This window comes from Triticum urartu, chromosome 4A, assembly GCF_056163025.1.
Source record: "Triticum urartu cultivar PI428250 chromosome 4A, HENAU_Tu73, whole genome shotgun sequence".
In the NCBI taxonomy this organism is placed as follows: Eukaryota; Viridiplantae; Streptophyta; class Magnoliopsida; order Poales; family Poaceae; genus Triticum; species Triticum urartu.
This window is the reverse complement of record NC_141876.1, coordinates 362,693,253-362,715,381: the sequence shown is the minus strand read 5'-3', so window position 1 is coordinate 362,715,381 and position 22,129 is coordinate 362,693,253.

The window sequence follows — 22,129 nt, the reverse complement described above, 5'->3', positions numbered from 1 at the left end:
ACAGGAGCAAAAAGCAAGGAATAAAAATAAAATTGGGTTGCTTCCCAACAAGCGCTATCGTTTAACGCCCCTAGCTAGGCATAAAAGCGAAGATAGATCTAGGTATTGCCATCTTTGTTATTAGGAAAGAAAAGAGAAAATTTATTTTATATAGCATTTATCTTTCTATTTTGAGATAGCACGTGGCCATTAATGGTGGAAGAAAGATTAAGAACATTACAGAAATTGGCATCTAAGCTAGCCTTCATTTCTGTGATATTTTCATTTTGATAAAAGCACAAAAGAGAGGTAGATTCAACCTTCTCATACATGGGGTGCCCAAATATAGTTTTCATCTTTTCATAAGTATAAATGGGATTCCCCTCAAGAAAACCCTCTTCAAAAATAGAATCTAGAACTTGCTTGAACAAGGAGGGTAGACCAATATAAAAGCTTTTCAGGTAAACCTCAATTTGATATTGTGGCACATAGCTAGCTCGGATCCTTAATAGCCTATCCCAAGCATCTTTCAAAGATTCATCAAGTAAATAACAAAAAAAATTCCGGGATCATCTTCATCAAAATTATTCAAATTCTCATTGATAACCTCGGTAGGTCTTTCCATAGCATCATTATTTATGAGCTTAGAGAGGACAAAAAGACTATCCAAGGTAAAACCCGAGAGAGAACCCTTGGCCCTTTTTGAATCGGCCATGGTACAAGAAAACAAATGGGAAAGGAGACGAATAAAACGGCAAGGGTGAAGTGGGGGAGTGGAAAACGAGAGGCAAACGGCAAATAATGTAATGCGAGGGATAAGAGTTTGCGATGGGTACTTGGTATGTCTTGACTTGTGCGTAGACTCCGGCAACGGTGCCAGAAATGGCTCATTGTCGGGAGTCAAATCTTGACTTGAATTGGCGTGAATCTCCCCGGCAACGGCGCCAGAAATCCTTCTTGCTACCTCTTGAGCACTGTGTTGGTTTTCCCTTGAAGAGGAAAGGGTGATGCAGTAAAGTAGCATAAGTATTTCCCTCAGTTTTTGAGAACCAAGGTATCAATCTAGTAGGAGATCATGCTCGAGTCCCATGCACCTACACACACAAATAAGAACCTCGCAACCAACGCGATAAAGGGGTTGTCAATCCCTTCATAGTCACTTACGAGAGTGAGATCTGATAGATATGATAAGATAATATTTTTGGTATTTTTATGATAAAGAGAAATAAAGATGCAAAGTAAAATAAACATCAATAGAAATAACTAAGTGTTGGAAGATTAATATGATGGAAGATAGACCCGGGGGCCATAGGTTTCACTAGTGGCTTCTCTCAACAGCATAAGTATTACGGTGGGTAAACGAATTACTGTCGAGCAATTGATAGAATTGAGCATAGTTATGAGAATATCTTGGTATGATCATGTGTGTAGGCATCACGTCCACGACAAGTAGACCGAAACGATTCTGCATCTACTACTATTACTCCACACATCGACCGCTATCCAGCATGCATCTAGAGTATTAAGTTCATAAGAACAGAGTAATGCTTTAAGTAAGATGACATGATGTAGAGGGATAAACTCATGCAATATGATGTAAACCCCATCTTTTTATCCTCGATGGAAACAATACAATACGTGTCGTTTCCCTTTCTGTCACTGGGATCGAGCACCGTAAGATTGAACCCAAAGCTAAGCACTTCTCCCATTGCAAGAAAGATCAATCTAGTAGGCCAAACCAAATTGATAATTCAAAGAGACATGCAAAGATAAACCAATCATACATAAAAGAATTCAGAGGAGATTCAAATATTGTTCATAGATAAACTTGATCATAAACCCACAATTCATTAGATCTCGACAAACACACCGCAAAAGAAGATTACATCGAATAGATCTCCAAGAAGATCGAGGAGAACTTTGTATTGAGATCCCAAGAGAGATAAGAACCCATCTAGCTAGTAACTATGGACCCGTAGGTCTGAAGTAAACTATTCACACATCACCGGAGAGGCCATGGAGTTGATGTAGAGGCCCTCCGTGATCAATGCCCCCTCCAGCGGAGCTCCGGAAAAGGCCCCAAGATGGGATCTCTCGGGTATAGAAGGTTGCGGCGGTGGAATTAGGTTTTCGTGGTGCTCCTGGATGTTTGGGGGGTACGTGGACTTATATAGGAGGAAGAAGTAGGTCAGTGGAGCAACGAGGGGCCCAGGAGGGTGGAGGGCGTGCCCAGGGGGGTAGGCGCGCCCCCTACCTCGCGGCCTCCTCGATTGTTTCTTGACTCCCACTCCAAGTCTCCTGGATCACGTTTGTTGAGAAAATCACGTTCCCGAAGGTTTCATTCCATTTGGACTTCGTTTGATATTCCTTTTCCGCGAAACACTGAAATAGGCAAAAAAACAGCAATTTGGGCTGGGCCTCCGGTTAATACGTTAGTCCCAAAAATGATATAAAAGTGTAAAATAAAGCGCATTAACATCCAAAATAGATAATATAATAGCATGGTGCAATCAAAAATTATAGATACATTGGAGACGTATCATTAGTGCACAACTTTGGTTGTTTGAGAGCAACCCACCTCCGAAGCCTTTGAGAGAGAGATCCTTGCGAGGACAAAGTCCAAACTACCCAGAGCCAAAGACTGTTAGGCATCAATGAAGTCTTTCTGTCTACGTGACCTGAAGACTTGTTACACTTGAGGACTGTGCATCCTCCAGTCGGTTAGGCGTCGCGTTCTGAGCATCCAAGAGTCATTGTGGATCGCTGGTGAACAAAGTCTGTGAAGGTTTGGAAGTCTACCTTGAAGACTTACCAGAGTGATTGGGCGAGGGCTAGGTGTCCTTAGCTCAAGGGGAATAAGGTGAATACACAGTCTTCTGAGTTCAATCTCAGCCACCCTAACCAGACGTATAGTTGTCACAACAACTGGAACAGGTCTACCAAACCCTTGTATTCACCAAGCAACTGGTTCTATCACCTACTTCCTTTACATTTTAGTTTGTCTTCATAGAGTCATTGCTTGCTTACCTGGTTTGATTGACTTCACTGTGTGAAGACTATTAACTGTTTGGCTTCATACTGTCTTCCATTCTGATCCATACTACCTAGCTGTTGTTAGGCTTCGTACTTTCACTGTACTACTTACTTGACTATGGCCTGTGTAGTGTAGTTCATCTTCCACTTCATATCATATAGGTTCATTTGAACTGTTTGTCTTCAAAGAGCTTGTGTTTTGAAGACTTCCATAAAAATCCCCTATTCACCCCCCTCTAGTCGATCACTAGCACTTTCAGTTCTCCTACTGGTTCGATAACCTTGGTCATATCACTAAGGGAAATACCTACCGTAGCTGTGCTGCATTGATACGTCTCCAAGGTATCTATAATTTTTGATTGTTCCATGCTATTATATTATTATTCTTGGATGTTTTATAATCATTTTATATCATTTTTGGTACTAACCTATTGACATAGTGCCAAGTGCCAGTTGCTATTTTTTCCATGTTTTTTACATCGCAGAAAATCAATATCAAATGGAGTCCAAACGCAACAAAACTTTATGGCGATTTTTTTGGACCAGAAGGAACATATATAATGGGCCCTAGCTGCACCTGGGGGTGCTCCGAGGAGAGCACAACCCACGAGGGCGCGCCAGGAGGCCCAGGCGCGCCCTGGTGGGTTGTGCCCACCTCGGGTGCCCCCGGACCACCTCTTTGCTCTATGAATACCCCAATATTCCCAAAACCCTAGGGGAGTCGAGGAAATATTAATACAGCCGTCACAAAGTCTAGAACCCCCAGATCCAATCTAGATACCATCTCGGATGGGCTTCACCACCTCCATTGGTGCCTCTCCGATGATGCGTGAGTAGTTCTTTGTAGACCTTCAGGTCCGTAGTTAGTAGCTAGATGGCTTCCTCTCTCTCTCTCTCTCTTGATTCTCAATACAATGGTCTTTTTGAGATCCATATGATGTAACTCTTTTGCGGTGTGTTTGTTGGGATCGATGAACTTTGAGTTTATGATCAGATCTATCATTTTATATCCATGAAAGTATTTGAGTTTCTTTGATCTCTTTTATGCATGATTGCTTATAGCCTCGTATTTCTTCTCCGATATTTGGGTTTTGTTTGGCCAACTTGATCTATTTATCTTGTAATGGGAAGAGGTGCTTTGTAGTGGGTTCAATCTTACAATGCTTGATCCTAGTGACAGAAGGGGAACCGACACGTATGTATCGTTGCTACTAAAGATAAAACGATAGGGTCTATCTCTACATAGATAGATCTTGTCTATATCATGTCATCATTCTTATTGCATTACTTCGTTTCTCCATGAACTTAATACACTAGATGCATGCTAGATAGCTGTAACACCCCGGATGTAATTTACCTTATCTGTATCCCAACTTTTGCCGTTTCTGGCACTAAGTTATTTTATTTCATCATTGTCGGGTTTTTGTCTCTGTGTGTTGTTGTCTTTGTCATGCATCTCATATCATGTCATCATGTGCACTGCATTTGCATACGTGTTCGTCTCATGCATCCGAGCATTTTCCCCGTTGTCCGTTTTGCATTCCGGCGCTCTTATGTCCTCCGGTGGTCCTTTCTACCTCTTTTCATGCGTGGGGGTTAAACGTTTTCTGATTGGACCGAGACTTGTCATGCGCCCTTGGTTTACTACCGGTAGACCGCCTGTCAAGTTTCGTGCCATTTGGACTTCGTTTGTTACTCCAACGGTTAACCGAGGGACAGAAAAGGCCTCGTGTGTGTTGCAGCCCAACACCTCTTCAAAGTGGCCCAAAACCCACCTAAACCCTCTCCATCATCTAGAGCGCTTGATCACGATCGCGTGGCCGCAAACTGCACCTCATTTGGAGCTTCCTAGCTCCTTCTACCTCTATAAATAGCTCCCCTCACAATAATTCCGGATCCCTACACACCCCCAAACCCTAGTCCCTTCTTCCTCCGCGCGCCGGACAAAGTCCACTGGCGCCGGACGTGTCCGCCCACCGCCGCCGACCAATCCGCAGGCGCCACGTGTCCTGTGCATGCCCCACATTGCCGCCACTCCACCGCGCGGCCCGGCGAGCCCGCGGGAGGCCCGCCCGAGCCGCCTACCGGACCAGAGGCAGCGCCGCCCGCGCCTCTCCCTCCTCCGCCCGCGCGCCGGCGATACGCCCCGCCGCCACCGCACCGGAGCTCGCCCGCGCCTCGCCTCGACGGCCGCCGCCGTCGTCAGATCGCCGGTCGCTGCCCTGTCGCCCTCTTCCTCGCCGCGCCGCCGCGGGATGTCGCCGGCGTCCTCCTCGCCACACCTCCACCTCGCCTCCCCACCTCTTCCTCGTCTCCGCTGGCGAACCCTCTCCGGTGAACAGTGTGCTCCGGTGAACCTCGGGATCCGCGCCCGGCCAGATCTGGATCTGGAGACGGTTGACTTTTCCCCTGAAACCCTAGCTAATTTGCATACTTTGACATGCCATAACTCTGCATCCGTAGCTCCGATTCATGCGTGTAGCATATCAAAATGTTCATCTCGACGAGTACATAATTTCATCTCATTGCATCATTTTCATTTGAGCTCATCTTGATGCCCGAAATGTCATTGGAAGAGGGCTATGTGAGGATTATGTCAGATCTGTTTCAGCAAATAGCCTTTTGTCATTTTTGCCATGATTAATGTGAGCATGCTATGATCCTGAGCTCTACATGTGATTTGTTGAATGCCATGCCATATTTACAGGGGTGTATGCCATGTATTTTTGTGATATTTGTGGTGACTAGCACAAGCATGCAAAGTAGCGTAATCGTTGATGCTGATTTCAGGGACTTAGAATTTCACCAAGTCCTTGTCCTGTTTTTGCTTTTATGCCATATGTTCATGTTTTTTCTTAGTGATCCGTGCCCCTTTTGAGGATGATCAGTAAGGATGTTTTGTTAATATTGTGGTGCTCTATCCATCCATGGCTTTGTTTGCAATTATGGAGCAACCTAGCTTGAGTCAATCGAGCTCTACTTTTGCTATAAAATGATCCTAGCAGATTGTTGACATGTTTAGCGATTTTGCCGAGGATGTTGCTATTGATCCGTGCATGCTATGTTGTTGTTCTTGCCATGTCTAGCTCCTATGCCATGTCTTCTTGATGTGTGTATGCTTATTTTGTCATGCAATGCCTCGTAGTAAGTGCATCGAGCTCGTAAACATGCCTACTTGTTAATCTGTTTGCATGCTCCAGTTTTTCACAAAGTCTGAATCTGTTTGTGTTTTTGCTATGTTCACATGCTCCCAATTGTATTTTCCGATCCATTTTGACTCAAGGTCACTAAGGGACTTTTGTTAAGTGCTTTGAGAAGCTTCATTCCATGCCTTGCTTTGCCATGTTAAGTTCCTATAGCATGTAGTTTTCATGCTCTAAAGATTGCTTCCTGATGATAAATTCCACACTTGTGTTAATTTCACTAAGTTTGAAACCTGTTATCATTTGCACTTTTGCCATGCTTGTTTGAACCTGTTAATGAATGAATTAGCCGTAGCTCAGTGTTCATCTTTTGTCAAGAATCATGAGTGGATCCCTGCCATGTATTGTTTTGTAATGTTTGAGTGTTGTAGCATATTTATCTTGTTGCATTTAGATGGCTACTCGCTGATTATCGCAGACCGGTGCCATATTTGTTTTGCTTGCCATTTCCAAACCATGCATCCGATTCCGGTGATCTTTATATCGATTTCAACCGAAATAATCTCCTCTTTCCAGTGACACTCTTGGTTTTCCATGTTGAGGCCAGATTCAATCATTCCTTTGCAAATCTTTCATATGCATCCCATACCGCATCCCGCATATCATACCATGTTTGCATCATATTGCTTGAGCATTGCACGTGGTTGATTGTGCTCCTTTTGCTTGTTGTTCTTGTTTGGGTAGATCCGGGAGATGAGTTCGTGAACGAGGAGCCCGTTGAGTTCGCTTACGAGGATCAAGGCAACTCTGAGTACTTTGCAGGCAAGATGACCATACCCTCGAAATCACTTCTATCTTTGCTTGCTAGATGCTCGCTCTTTTGCTATGCCTATGCTACGATACCTACCACTTGCTTATCATGCCTCCCATATTGCCATGTCAAACCTCTAACCCACCATGTCCTAGCAAAACGTTGTTTGGCTATGTTACCGCTTTGCTCAGCCCCTCTTATAGCGTTGCTAGTTGCAGGTGAAGATTGGAGATCGTTCCTTGTTGGAACATTGTTTATTGTTGGGATATCATAATATTATCTTGTTTATCTTAGTTCACCTATATACTTGGTAAAGGGTGGAAGGCTCGGCCTTATGCCTAGTGTTTTGTTCCACTCTTGCCGCCCTAGTTTCCGTCATATTAGTGTTATGTTCCCGGATTTTGCGTTCCTTACACGGTTGGGTTATAATGGGAACCCCTTGACAGTTCACCTTGAATAAAACTCCTCCAGCAATGCCCAACCTTGGTTTACCATTTGCCACCTAGCCTCTTTTTCCCTTGGGTTTCCAGAGCCCTAGGGTCATCTTTATTTAAACCCCCCCAGGCCAGTGCTCCTCTAAGTGTTGGTCCACCTCGTCAAACTTCCGGTGGCCACCACCAACGACCAGCTGGTCTCCTCCAACCTCTTGCCATTCCAGAATGGAAGTTTGACCACATTGCGATGGACTTCGTGACTGGATTTCCAAAGTCCAAGCGTGGCAATGATGCTATCTTCGTTGTCATCGACAAACTAACTAAAGTGGCTCACTTTCTGCCTATCAAAGAGTCTATCACAGCAGCTCAATTGGCAGAGCTTTATACCTCTCGAATTGTCTCTCTGCACGGCATTCCGCAGTTGATTTCTTCAGATCATGGCAGCATCTTTACGTCCAAGTTTTGGGATTCTTTTCAGAAGGCCATGGGCACCAACATCCGGTTCAGCACAGCTTTTCATCCCCAAACTAGTGGCCAAGTCGAGCGTGTCAATCAGATTCTTGAAGATATGCTCAAGGCTTGCGTTATCTCTTTCGGTATGAAGTGGGAAGATTGTCTTCCATATGCCGAGTTCTCCTACAACAACAGCTTTCAAGCGAGTTCGGGCAAGGCCCCATTTGAAATTCCCTATGGCAGGAAGTGCCGTACTCCTCTTAACTGGTCAGAGACTGGTGAACGTCAACTTCTTGGAAATGACTTGATCACAGAGGCAGAAGAGATGTGCAAAGTCATTCGTGATAATCTCAAAGCAGTGCAATCGTGCCAGAAGAGCTACTATGATAGTAAACATCGTGATTTGGCTTTCGAGATCGGAGACCATGTTTACCGTGACGCCCTCGATTCAATCATACACTAATCATACACGCAAATGTGTACGATCAAGATCAAGGACTCACGGGAAGATATCACAACACAACTCTAGACACAAATGAAAATAATACAAGCTTTATATTACAAGCCAGGGGCCTCGAGGGCTCGAATACATAAGCTCGAATATACAAGAGTCAGCGGAAGCAACAATATCTGAGTACAGACATAAGTTAGACAAGTTTGCCTTAAGAAGGCTAGCACAAAAACAACATCGATCGAAAAGGCAAGGCCTCCTGCCTGGGAGCCTCCTAACTACTCCTGGTCGTCGGCGGCCTCCACATAGTAGTAGGTACCCTCGGGGTAGTAGTAGTCGTCGGTGGTGTCGTCTGGATCCTGGGCTCCACCATCTGGTTGCGACAACCAGAAAGAAGAAAGAAGGGGGAAAAGGGGAAGCAAAGTAACCGTGAGTACTCATCCAAAGTACTCGCAAGCAAGGATCTACACTACATATGCAACATTATTAAAAGAAGGCTGTATATGTGGACTGGGCGGCAGAAATGCCAGAATAGAGGGAAGGCCTAGTCCTATCGAAGACTAGCATCTTCTGGAAACCTCCATCTTGCAGCAACCGGAAGGAGTAGAGTAGCATAAAGTAAAGTAGTAGAAGTGTTACCAACCTCGGCCAGAGATCCTTTCTCGACTCCCTGCGAGAAAAGCATCCCAGAGCCATACTATCCAGTTATCATCACAATCTAATTCTCATCAGCATCCAGTTCTCATCACAAGTATCCAGTTCTAGTTGTATCGATCGGGATACAACTCCAAGTGTCCGTTACCATAGGATAGGCTATCGATAGATGTTTTCTTCCCTGCACGGGTGCACCAACTTACCCACCACGCTCGATTAACTCCGGCCAGACACACTTTCCTGGGTCATGCCCGGCCTCGGCCAAACAATACACCGCAACCCGACCTAGGCTTAATAGAGAGGCCAGCATGCCGGACTAAACCTATGCCCCCAGGGGTCATGGGCCATCTCCCCGGGAACTCCTGCATGTTGCGTACCCGGCCGGTGAGCAGACCTAGCTACCTCCTTCAACAAGGTAGGTGCTTTCCAGTCCAACCTGGCGCGCGCCACTCAGTCGCTGACGTCTATTAAGCTTCGGCTGATGTATACGACGCAGAACGCCCATACTATGCCCACGTGATGGTTAGTGCTATCAGGCCAGAGGCCTCTCAGATCAAATATCCAAACCGTAGTGGATTAGGAACGCGTGGTAACGAGCAGAGACTCACGATCGATGTGACCCCGTCACCCCATCTCGAGTACTTGCAGCAAGGGCTAAGAATGCCTGGCCACGCCTCGTAAGTATCTCGCGGGCACCTTCCAGGTCAACCCGACTCCACATCACTCGCTATTAAGCTCGCGCGGGTACCCCTCAGGGTCGACCCGTCTTTAGTAACATGGTTCAGTATAAAGTCATAGTAACCAAAGTAACCGTGTGTCCAAACATCAAGGGGAAAACCCGAGGAATCACCCCCGGTGAATTCCACTCGATGTAATCATCAAGGTGAACGTAAGAGGGACCACCCTCGAGGTTCACACTTGAGGGGTTGCACGACAGAGTCGTATCGGAAGTAGTTAAGGAGGAAATCACCCTTGATGACCACGACCGGATAGCTATACCACAGAGATCTCATCAGGAGTGATGTAAGAGGTTCCACCCTCGGCACTCGATGGTAACTCTGCAGAGTCATACAACTAGGGGGGGGGGTGATGTGCGGTGCCGGGGCCTGGTCTTCGATCCTGTTGATCGGATCTTCGATGATGAAGCGGGGGAAACAAGGACAAGGTGGGGGGGGTCACTGGCGGGTCACTAACCAACCTATACTAAGCAGTTTAGGATAAGCAGGTAGGTAACAATGAGCAGGTTACAAAAGCAGGCTATGCATCAGAATAGGAGCAAACAATAACAGTAGCAAAATCTAATGCAAGCATGAGAGAATGGAATGGGCGATATCAGGATGATCAAAAGGGGAGCTTGCCTGGTTGCTCTGGCAAGTGGGGGTCGTCGTCGACTTAGTCGATCACAGGGGCATCATCGGTCTCGGGGTCTACCGGAGAGAAGAGGGGGAAGAAACAGTAAATATAAAGCAAACATAGCATCACAAAGCATAACATGGCAATAAGCTGTGCCGGGTGTGACCTAACGTATGGCTACACGATATAGGTGAAGGGGGAATTCAACCGGGAATGTATTCCTGGTTCCGGACCTGTGTCAGACAGATGACCGGAAGGGGAATGTTCCATGTTCAGCCTACTAGGGGCATGTGATAGATGAACGGACCACGTATTCGGATTTGTCTCGTCGTTCTGAGTAACTTTCATGTAGAAAACTTTTTCATCCGATGTACAGATTATTTTCTATGTTTTTTCAAAGATTTAAAAATTACTGTGAAATAATTATTAATTTGAAAATAAAAATTAAAAAGCTAGATGCACCCAGCACAATGTACACAAAAGTGCACCCAGTGGCTGACAGGTGGGCCAGGGGGTCCCAGTTGACCAGACAACGCTTGACTGGTCAACAGGGGGTGGGCCCCCTTGTCATTGACATAACTAGCTAATTACAGATTAGGTAGTTAAGGAGCAGGTTAAGTTAACTAATCAAACTTTAATTAAGTTAATTAATTGATTAAACAATTAATTAGTCATAATTATTTTTAATATACATTTTTTTTGAAAAAGGGCCGTGGGGCCCCTTGATTAGTGGCCCTGGCTGGCCTAGCGGGCGCTGGGCGGGCGGGTTAGTGGGCGGGCGCCCGTGGAGGCCGGACCTGGGCACGCACGGCACCAGGGGGCTCGGGCTCCACGGCTGGGCGCGGCCTCCGGCGAGGCCACCGGCCAGCGCAGAGTGGAGGGGGACCACGGCCAGCGGCAAAAGCCCCAGACGCCTTGGAGCGACGAGGGCGGCGTCAGGGCGTGGCCGGGCGGAGGCGAGGTTGGCACGGCTGCGCGTGGACAGCAGCCGCAGCAACAACGCGGCGAGGGCAGTGGCTGGGCACGGGCGGCCAACGCGGTGACAGCAGCGCATGGAGTGTGGGCGCGCAGGGAGGTGGCCAGCGCGCGACAGCGGGTCACACAGGTGCGGCAACGAGGTGCTCCTCGGGAGCTCAGGCGCGACGACCGGGGCAACCTACGGCGACAGGATGGAAAGGAGAGGGGGAAAACGGAGGAGGGGGCCTCACCGGGCCCTGTAGGTGTGCAATAGTGTGCGCGAGGAGGAGTCGGGGAGGCGCCGGAGCTCGGGGTGGCGGCGGTCGACGACGGGACGACGACGGGGTGGCGATGACGACTGGCGACGGCGTCGGTTCGACGATGAGGTGAGGTCGCGGTCAGGCGGGTGTCGCGCAAAGGAGAGGAGGGCGAGGAGGAGTCCGGGAGGCGAGCATCGATGCGACGGGGCCGACAACGGCGGGCGTCAAGGCGGCACGGTCGCCAGGTTTGCGCCCCCGATCTCGATCCAGATCGGGGGGAGGGAGAGAGTGGCGTGGGGAGAGTGGGTTAGGGATCGGGGAGTGGGGGTTAGTGGGGTTATAGGCCGAGGTGTGGGCCGGCCTGGGGTTGGCCTAGTGAGATGGCCAACTGGGCCACGAGGCCCACTTGGGGAGGGGGGGGGTTCTGTTTTTCTTTTTCCATTTCTTTTATTTTGGAATAACATGATAGCTACTGTTTTGGATGAAAACAAGGCATCAAATGAGACCTTTGTTGAATGTGAAATTTAGCAAATAATTCATGCACAACATTGTGGTGTTGCCTAAAAAGTTTCAGGGCCAATGGAATTGTTCAAGCATTTTTAGAAATTGGAAAGGTCAATAAATATGTTGTTCGACCACTAAATACAATTCCATGGGCACTTGGAAATCCAAAAGAGGTCGGTACCAACATGACAAATATCCAGGGATTCTTTGCCACACATTGAACATTTTAGCTTTCATGTTTCGCAAATTTGAATTTTTGAATTAAATTTTTGAGTTCGTCTGAGAACAGAGATTTGGATCAAGTGAGGATTAGCAACAGTAGGAGTGATGACCTGGCACAATTAGCAGAGGTTACTATAGCTTAATTACCCAGGCGTCACAATTCTCCTCCACTGCAAGAAATCTTGTCCCGAGATTTAGGAGGTAGAGTAAGGGGGAAAGACCCGGAAAGGACGGAGCCCAACATAAGATAGGTACGTGGGGGCTATCTCAGTGAACGTGGCATAGAGGCATCTCTCGAGTTGAAATTCAAGAAAGTCATCGAGAGCAAGAAGGTACCATAAGAAGTTTCAAGCGGATAGACAATCGTTCGATGCCTGAAACAAAGGGTGAAAGGGGTTCAGAGCAATGGGAAAGTATTGCGTCTGATACCAAAATAGATCACTAGGAAGATGGCTCGTGATTTACATACGAAACCAAGCGTGAGGAACAAATTTGGAAGACAGAGATGTACAGGAGAGTCAAGTTTTGATCCTGTGGAACTGTGGGTTATGGGCCCACCATGTGGGTTAAAAGTAAAAAGGGGACCGATAGCAAGGCATGTCAGATGATAGACTACCAGTTATGTTGCCAACAACATTGTTACCAAGGGCGAGGGACGAAGAGAACCATTTTCCTGCTCATTGAACGAGGCGGACCAATAGGCAAAGTTCTCGTCCATCGGGGGTTACCGGGATGTCGTCAGCAATAGTAACAGGGTCACATTGACAGAGTTGTAAACCGAGGTGTTTCCATAAGCAAGGATTTATCTCTGCTCAGACAAGTTAGATTACAATAACGGTGAAACAAAACAAGGGAAAGGAAAATGTGATTATTATGATAATCAGACCAATGGAAAGGAAAGGTGTTTTATACCCAAGTATTAGAGTATAACTTTCCCAAGGAAAGGCAGAGCATGATAGGGCTCCAAGTAATAAACCATTTAGACAAAGGGGCAAGGAATTTATGAGGTTTACCCATACAACGGTGTTTGGATAATTGATCAAGAACAGTTAGCATTGCGCTCCCAATGTTCTTGTTGATGATCGAAGTACCACATACATGCTTCCGGATAGTGTTGACATGGTCATCAGGGAAAGGTCAGACTTCAGATACACAAAGGATCCATCAGAACAACTTATAAATTAAGTCATACAATTTCAGCAAGAAAAAGATGATTTTGTGGCCGGCGGGCTCAGGAACAATTCATCGAGGGGGCAAGGATGGTATTTCTCATCATGAATTCGATTGATATCCTGGAACAGCTCAGAATATTGATGATGATCACGACACATTTGTCGAGAGATTCCATGAAGATGTAATCGATCGGCGATGACATCAAGTCAAAGGAATGATGAAGCGAAAGGTTATTGAAACCATGGGTACAACACAAACTCGAAAACAAGTTTGCTGTTCAAGGCAAAAAATGATAAGACAAGGAAGATCGATGTAAGCATAGCTCATTGTCAGAAATTGTGCTTCGGGAAGGACCGGGTAGCACAGTTAAAATTTAGCACGATAATGATATAGCCGATCAGGCTAGGAATGACTAGAAGGATTACTAAACTCGTAAGCAACGAAAATTACTTAGAGTTATTGAATCAGAATGCGGAATTGATTCACTTATCGGTGTCCTAGAGTGACTAACAACTCCGAACCCGGGGAAAATCTGAAATTGGTGACAAGCAATGCTAGATGAAGACTCATAGTAAGCAACACAATTCTCTGTTATTCTTGAGATACCGGGGGGTAATACTCGAAGGAAGATCGAAACAGAGGTTGCAAGGATGTATTGATCTGCAGAAGACAAAGTTCTTTAACTTGTTCGAGAAATGGAATCAAAGAGGAACAATCATGGTCAGGACCATGGTTGCAAAGGATCAAATCCTAGATATACGATGATCTTATACCAAGGGGATAATTAATTTTAAGAGAAGCTTCCATGATAAGATCTACAACGTGTCCATGGGCATGAACACAAAGTTCAAGGTCGACTCCCACTTCTTCAATGCATATCATTTCATTTATTTCTCGCTTTCGATGAAGTTGTAGTATTGAAATTTTATCTGACATAACACCAGTAGAGTATGACCCATAGTAGTTTCCGGGTTCACACATATTAGAAAAAGGCATATGCTCAACCCATCGGGGCATCTTAGAAACATATACCACAAACTTTAGGAGTAATTATCACCAGCTCTAAAGCAGAGCATCGTTGGCCAATTCAGAGAATAGGATTTACCATTGGCATTATGTATCAGGGAAAGAACTTCCAACGTGATTGAATATGAAGGATGTTGTCGGATAAAATCCAACAAAGGACTTGATGGTCCACAAAGGATCTGATGTGAGTATCCGTACTCAAGCAGAAGAGGAAAGAATGCAAATGCAACAGGTTATGGAATCATCTAAATAATTCAAAGCTTAAATGCAAAGGAATTATGATTCCAAATCGAAGGATCAGAAGCACATGCTCTGATCAAGGATGGATAAGTTGAATAGACTGGGCACAATCGACGGCAATTTGATTGGTTGAGAATAAGCTCAGGTTCAAAATGACGTCTGAGCCGGAACGATAATTTAGAAGGATTGATAGATGATTATGTGCATTCTCACACATGTTGAATCAATAGGATCAAATTGACGGTGTCAAAAGATACTTGTGAATATTGCTAGTGATATGGGAGCATCCATAATGTAAGCATACAAGTATTTGCAAAGCAATAGTTTGAAGAGGATGCTCAGAAGGTCGGATAGTATTTCAGAGTATCTTATGAAACATACGAACAACCGGGGATGAACAGATACTCAATAAGTGCGAGGAATTTTCAATAGGGGTATTCATGTGGTAAAGAACTGAAGGCAGTAAGCTTAAAGGATTTTCGAAACAACGACAAGTATTTTGGGGTATCTTGTAATAACAAGACCAACTGGGGATGAATGTAAGAATAACAACTACAAGTAGTTATCCATAAGGGTTGACGGTGGAAGGGGAATTGCAAACGCGATGAACACAAGTTCTCGGGTTAACAGCGGAGAGTATCTTCAGGGTCTTCACGTGCAGCAGACGATCATCAATTATAAGGGGCTCTCCGGGTAAAAGTGATAACGAGATCCTAATGTTAGATTTAGTAAAATTCATTTTACCCGAATAGAAGAGAGATCAGAGTCCCAGAGTATAGACAAGGAGTAAAAGATCCTAATACCACCCAAATGGCGACGTGGGCCCGTAAGGCACACAGCCATGTTAGTAAAAGTTTTGCAATGACTAGACTCAACTTCGGCCAAGAAGTTTGGAAGGGGGATTCCTACAGGAAGTCGGCTCTAATACCAACCTGTGACGCCCTCGATTCAATCGTACACTAATCATATACGCAAATGTGTACGATCAAGATCAAGGACTCACGGGAAGATATCACAACACAACTCTAGACACAAATGAAAATAATACACGCTTTATATTACAAGCCAGGGGCCTCGAGGGCTCGAATACATAAGATCGAATACACAAGAGTCAGCGGAAGCAACAATATCTGAGTACAGACATAAGTTAGACAAGTTTGCCTTAAGAAGGCTAGCACAAAAACAACATCGATCGAAAAGGCAAGGCCTCTTGCCTGGGAGCCTCCTAACTACTCCTGGTCGTCGGCGGCCTCCACGTAGTAGTAGGTACCCTCGGGGTAGTAGTAGTCGTCGGTGGTGTCGTCTGGATCCTGGGCTCCACCATCTGGTTGCGACAACCAGAAATAAGAAAGAAGGGGGAAAAGGGGAAGCAAAGCAACCGTGAGTACTCATCCAAAGTACTCGCAAGCAAGGATCTACACTACATATGCAACATTATTAAAGGAAGGCTGTATATGTGGACTGGGCTGGAGAAATGCCAGAATAGAGAGAAGGCCTAGTCCTATCGAAGACTAGCATCTTCTGGAAACCACCATCTTGCAGCAACCGGAAGGAGTAGAGTAGCATAAAGTAAAGTAGTAGAAGTATTATCAACCTCGGCCAGAGATCCTTTCTCGACTCCCTGCGAGAAAAGCATCCTAGAGCCATACTATCCAGTTATCATCACAATCCAATTCTCATCAGCATCCAGTTCTCATCACAAGTATCCAATTCTAGTTGTATCGATCGGGATTCAACTCCAAGTGTTCGTTACCGTAGTACAGGCTATCGATAGATGTTTTCTTCCCTGCAGGGGTGCACCAACTTACCCACCATGCTCGATTAACTCCGGCCGGACACACTTTCCTGGGTCATGCCCGGCCTCGGCCAAACAATACGCCGCAACCCGACCTAGGCTTAATAGAGAGGCCAGCACGCCGGACTAAATCTATGCCCCCAGGGGTCATGGGCCATCTCCCCGGGAACTCCTGCACGTTGCGTACGCGGCCGGTGAGCAGACCTAGCTACCTGCTTCAACAAGGTAGGTGCTTTCCAGTCCAACCCGGCGCGCGCTGCTCAGTCGCTGACGTCTATTAAGCTTCGACTAATGTATACGACGCAGAACGCCCATACTATGCCCACGTGATGGTTAGTGCTATCAGGCCAGAGGCCTCTCGGATCAAATATCCAAATCGTAGTGGATTAGGAACACGCGGTAACGAGCAGAGACTCACGATCGATGTGACCCCGTCGCCCCATCTCGAGTACTTGCGGCGAGGGCTAAGAATGCCCGACCACGCCTCGTAAGTATCTCGCGGGCACCTTCCAGGTCAACCCGACTCCACATCACTCGCTATTAAGCTCGCGCAGGTACCCCTCAAGGTAGACCCGTCTTTAGTAACATGGTTCAGTATAAAGTCATAGTAACCATAGTAATCGTGTGTCCAAACTTCAAGGGGAAAACCCGAGGAATCACCCCCGTTGAATTCCACTCGATCTAATCATCATGGTGAACGTAAGAGGGACCACCCTCGAGGTTCACACTTGAGGGGTTGCACGACACAGTCGCATCCGAAGAAGTTAAGGAGGAAATCACCCTCGATGACCATGACCGGATAGCTATACTACAGGGATCTCATCAGGAGTGATGTAAGAGGTTCCACCCTCGGCACTCGATGGTAACTCTGCAGAGTCATACAACTAGGGGGGGTGATGTGCGGTCCCGGGGCCTGGTCTTTGATCCCGTTGATCGGGTCTTCGATGCTGAAGCGGGGGCAACAAGGGCAAGGTGGGGGGGTCAGTGACGGGTCACTAACCAACCTATACTACGCAGTTTAGGATAAGCAGGTAGGTAACAATGAGCAGGTTACAAAAGCAGGCTATGCACCAGAATAGGAGCAAACAATAACAGTAGCAAAATCTAATACAAGCATGAGAGAATGGAATGTGCGATATCGGGATGATCAAAGGGGGGGCTTGCCTGGTTGCTCTGGCAAGTAGGGGTCGTCATCGATGTAGTCGATCACAGGGGCAGCATCGGTCTCGGGGTCTACCGGAGAGAAGAGGGGGAAGAAACAGTAAATGTAAAAGAAACATAGCATCACAAAGCATAACGTGGCAATAAGCTGTGCCGGGTGTGACCTAACGTATGGCTACATGATATAGGTGAAGGGGGAATTCAACCAGGAATGTATTCCCGGTTCCGGACCTGTGTCAGATAGATGACCGGAAGGGGAATGTTCCATGTTCAGCCTACTAGGGGCATGTGACAGATGAACGGACCATGTATTCGGATTCGTCTCGTCGTTCTGAGTAACTTTCATGTAGAAAACTCTTTCATCCGATGTACAGATTATTTTCTACGATTTTTCAAAGATTTAAACATTATTGTGAAATAATTATTAATTCAAAAATAAAAATTAAAAAGCTAGATGCACCCAGCACAATGTACACAAAAGTGCACCCAGTGGCTGACAGGTGGGCCAGGGGGTCCCAGTTGACCAGTCAACGCTTGACTGGTCAACAGGGGGTGGGCCCCCTTGTCATTGACATAACTAGCTAATTATAGATTAGGTAGTTAAGGACCAGGTTAAGTTAACTAATCAACCTTTAATTAAGTTAATTAATTGATTAAACAATTAATTAGTCATAATTATTTTTAATATACATTTTTTTGAAAAAGGGCCGTGGGGCCCCTTGATCAGTGGCCCTGGCTGGCCTAGCGGGCGCTGGGCGAGCGGGTTAGTGGGCGGGCGCCCGTGTAGGCCGGACCTAGGCACGCACGGCACCAGGGGCTCGGGCTCCATGGCTGGGCGCGGCCTCTAGCGAGGCCACCGGCCAGCGCAGGGTGGAGGGGGACCGCGGCCAGCGGCAGGAGCCCCGGATGCCGTGGAGCTACGAGGGCGGTGTCAGGGCGTGGCCGGGCGGAGGCGGGGTTGGCACGGCTGCGCGCGGACAGCAGCCGCAGCAACAACGCGGCAAGGGCAGTGGCTGGGCATGGGCGGCCAACGCGGTGACGGCGGTGCATGGAGTGTGGGCGCAGGGAGGTGGCCAGCGCGCGACAGCGGGTCACACATGTGCGGCAACCACGAGCTCCTCGGGAGCTCGGGCGCGACGGCGGGGGTGACCTACGGCGACAGGAGGGAAAGGAGAGGGGGAAAACGGAGGAGGGGGCCTCACCGGGCCCTGTAGGTGTGCAATAGTGTGCGCGAGGAGGAGTCGGGGAGGCGCCCGAGCTCGGGGCGGCGGTGGTCGATGATGGGACCGCGACGGGGTGGCGATGACGACCGGCGACGGCGTCGGTTCGACGACAAGGCGAGGTCGCGGTCAGGCGGATCCCCTCACAAATAGATCCTAGCTCCCTCTACCTCTATAAATAGATCCCCTCAAAAAAATTCCGGATCCGTACACACCCCCAAACCCTAGTCCCTTCTTCCTCCGCGCGCCGGACAAAGTCCGCCGGCGCCGGACGTGTCCGCCAGCCTCCGCCAACCAATTCGCAGGCACCACGTGTCTTGTGCGCGCCCCACATCGCCGCCACTCCACCGCGCGGCCCGGCGAGCCCGCGGGAGGCCTGCCCGAGCTGCCTACCGGGCCAGAGGCAGCACCGCCCGCGCCTCTCCCTCCTCAGCCATCGCACCGGCGCTCGCCCACGCCTCGCCTCGACGGCCGCCGCTGTCGTCAGATCGCCAGTCGCCGCCGCGCCGCCCTCTTCCTCGCCGTGCCGCCGCGGGATCTCGCCGGCGTCCTCCTCGCCGCACCTCCACCTCGCCTCCCTGCCTCTTCCTCGTCTCAGGCCGGCGAACCCTCTCCGGTGAACAGTGTGCTCCGGTGAAGCTCGGGATCCACGCCCGGCCAGATCTGGATCTGGAGACGGTTGAATTTCCCCCGAAACCCTAGCTAATTTGCATACTTTGACATGCCATAACTCTGCATCCGTAGCTCCGATTCATGCATGTAGCATATCAAAATGTTTGTCTCGACGAGTACATCATTTTATCTCATTGCATCATTTTAATTTGAGCTGATCTGGATGCCCGAAATGTCGTTGGAAGAGGGCTATGTGAGGATTATGTCAGATCTGTTTCAGCAAATAGCCTTTTGTCATTTTTGCCATGATTAATGTGAGCATGCTATGATCCTGAGCTCTACATGTGATTTGTTGAATGCCATGCCATCTTTACAGGGTGTATGCCATGTATTTTTGTGATATTTGTGGTGACTAGCACAAGCATGCAAAGTAGTGTAATCGTTGATGCTGATTTCAGGGACTTAGAATTTCACCAAGTCCTTGTCCTATTTTTTGCTTTTATGCCATATGTTCATGTTGTTTCTTAGTGATCCGTGCCCCTTTTGAGGATGATCAGTAAGGATGTTTTGTTAATATTGTGGTGCTCTATCCATGCATGTCTTTGTTTGCAATTATGGAGCACCCTAGCTTGAGTCAATCGAGCTCTACTTTTGCTATAAAATGATCCTGGCAGATTGTTGACATGTTTAGCGATTTTGCCGAGGATGTTGCTATTGATCCGTGCATGCTATGTTGTTGTTCTTGCCATGTCTAGCTCCTATGCCATGTCTTCTTGATGGGTGTATGCTTAGTTTGTCATGCAATGCCTCGTAGTAAGTGCATCGAGCTCGTAAACATGCCTACATGTTAATCTGTTTGCATGCTCCAGTTTTTCACAAAGTCTGAATCTGTTTGTGTTTTTGCTATGTTCACATGCTTGCAATTGTATTTTCCGATCCATTTTGACTCAAGGTCACTAAGGGACTTTTGTTAAGTGCTTTGAGTAGCTTCATGCCATGCCTTGCTTCGCCATGTTAAGTTCCTATAGCATGTAGTTTTCATGCTCTAAAGATAGCTTCCCGATGATAAATTCCAGACTTGTGTTAATTTCACTAAGTTTGAAACCTGTTATCATTTGCACTTTTCCCATGCTTGTTTGAACCTCTTAATGAATGAATTAGCCATGGCTCAGTGTCCATATTTTGTCAAGCATCATGAGTGAATCCCTACCAAGTATTTTTTTGTTATGTTTGAGTGCTGTAGCATATTTATCTTATTGCATTTAGATGGCTACTCGCTGATTATCGCAGACCGGTGCCATATTTGTTTTGCTTGCCATTTCCAAACCGTGCATCCGATTCTGGTGATATTTATATTGATTTCAACCGAAATCATCACCTCTTTCCAGTGGCACTCTTGGTTTTCCAAGTTGAGGCTAGGTTCAATCATTCCTTTGCAAATCTTGCATATGCATCCCATACCGCATCCCGCATATCATACCATGTTTGCATCATATTGCTTGAGCATTGCACGTGGTTGATTGTGCTCCTTTTCCTTGTTGTTCTTGTTTGGGTAGAGCCGGGAGACGAGTTCGTGAACAAGGAGCCCGTTGAGTTCGCTTACGAGGATCAAGGCAACTCTGAGTACTTTGCAGGCAAGATGACCATACCCTCGAAATCACTTCTATCTTTGCTTGCTAGATGCTCGCTCTTTTGCTATGCCTATGCTACGATACCTACCACTTGCTTATCATGCCTCCCATATTGCCATGTCAAACCTCTAACCCACCGTGTCCTAGAAAACCGTTGTTTGGCTATGTTACCGCTTTGCTCAGCCCCTCTTATAGCGTTGCTAGTTGCAGGTGAAGATTGGAGATCGTTCCTTGTTGGAACATTGTTTATTGTTGGGATATCATAATATTATCTTGTTTATCTTGATGCACCTATATACTTGGTAAAGGGTGGAAGGCTTGGCCTTATGCCTAGTGTTTTGTTCCACTCTTGCCGCCCTAGTTTCCGTCATATCGGTGTTATGTTCTCGGATTTTGTGTTCCTTACACGGTTGGGTTATAATGGGAACCCCTTGACAGTTCACCTTGAATAAAACTCCTCCAACAATGCCCAACCTTGGTTTTACAATTTGCCACCTAGCCTCTTTTTCCCTTGGGTTTCCGGAGCCCTAGGGCCATCTTTATTTAAACCCCCCCGGGCCAGTGCTCCTCTGAGTGTTGGTCCACCTCGTCAGCCACCGGTGGCCACCAGGGGCAACTCTGGGCTGGCCTACCGGAAGTTTGTACAATCTGAGTGTGCCCTGAGAACGAGATATGTGCAGCCCCTATCGGGATTTGTCGGCACATTCGGGCGGTGTTGCTGGACTTGTTTTACCATTGTCGAGGATGTCTTGTAACCGGGATGCCGAGTCTGATCGGATTGTCTTGGGAGAAGGAATATCCTTCGTTGACCGTGAGAGCTTGTGATGGGCTAAGTTGGGACTCCCCTGCAGGGATTTGAACTTTCGAAAGTCGTGCCCGCGGTTATGGGCAGATAGGAATTTGTTAATGTCCAGTTGTAGATAACATGAAACTTAACTTAATGAAAATGCACCAACTACGTGTGTAACCGTGATGGTCTCTTCTCGGCGGAGTCCGTGAAGTGAACACGATGTTGGA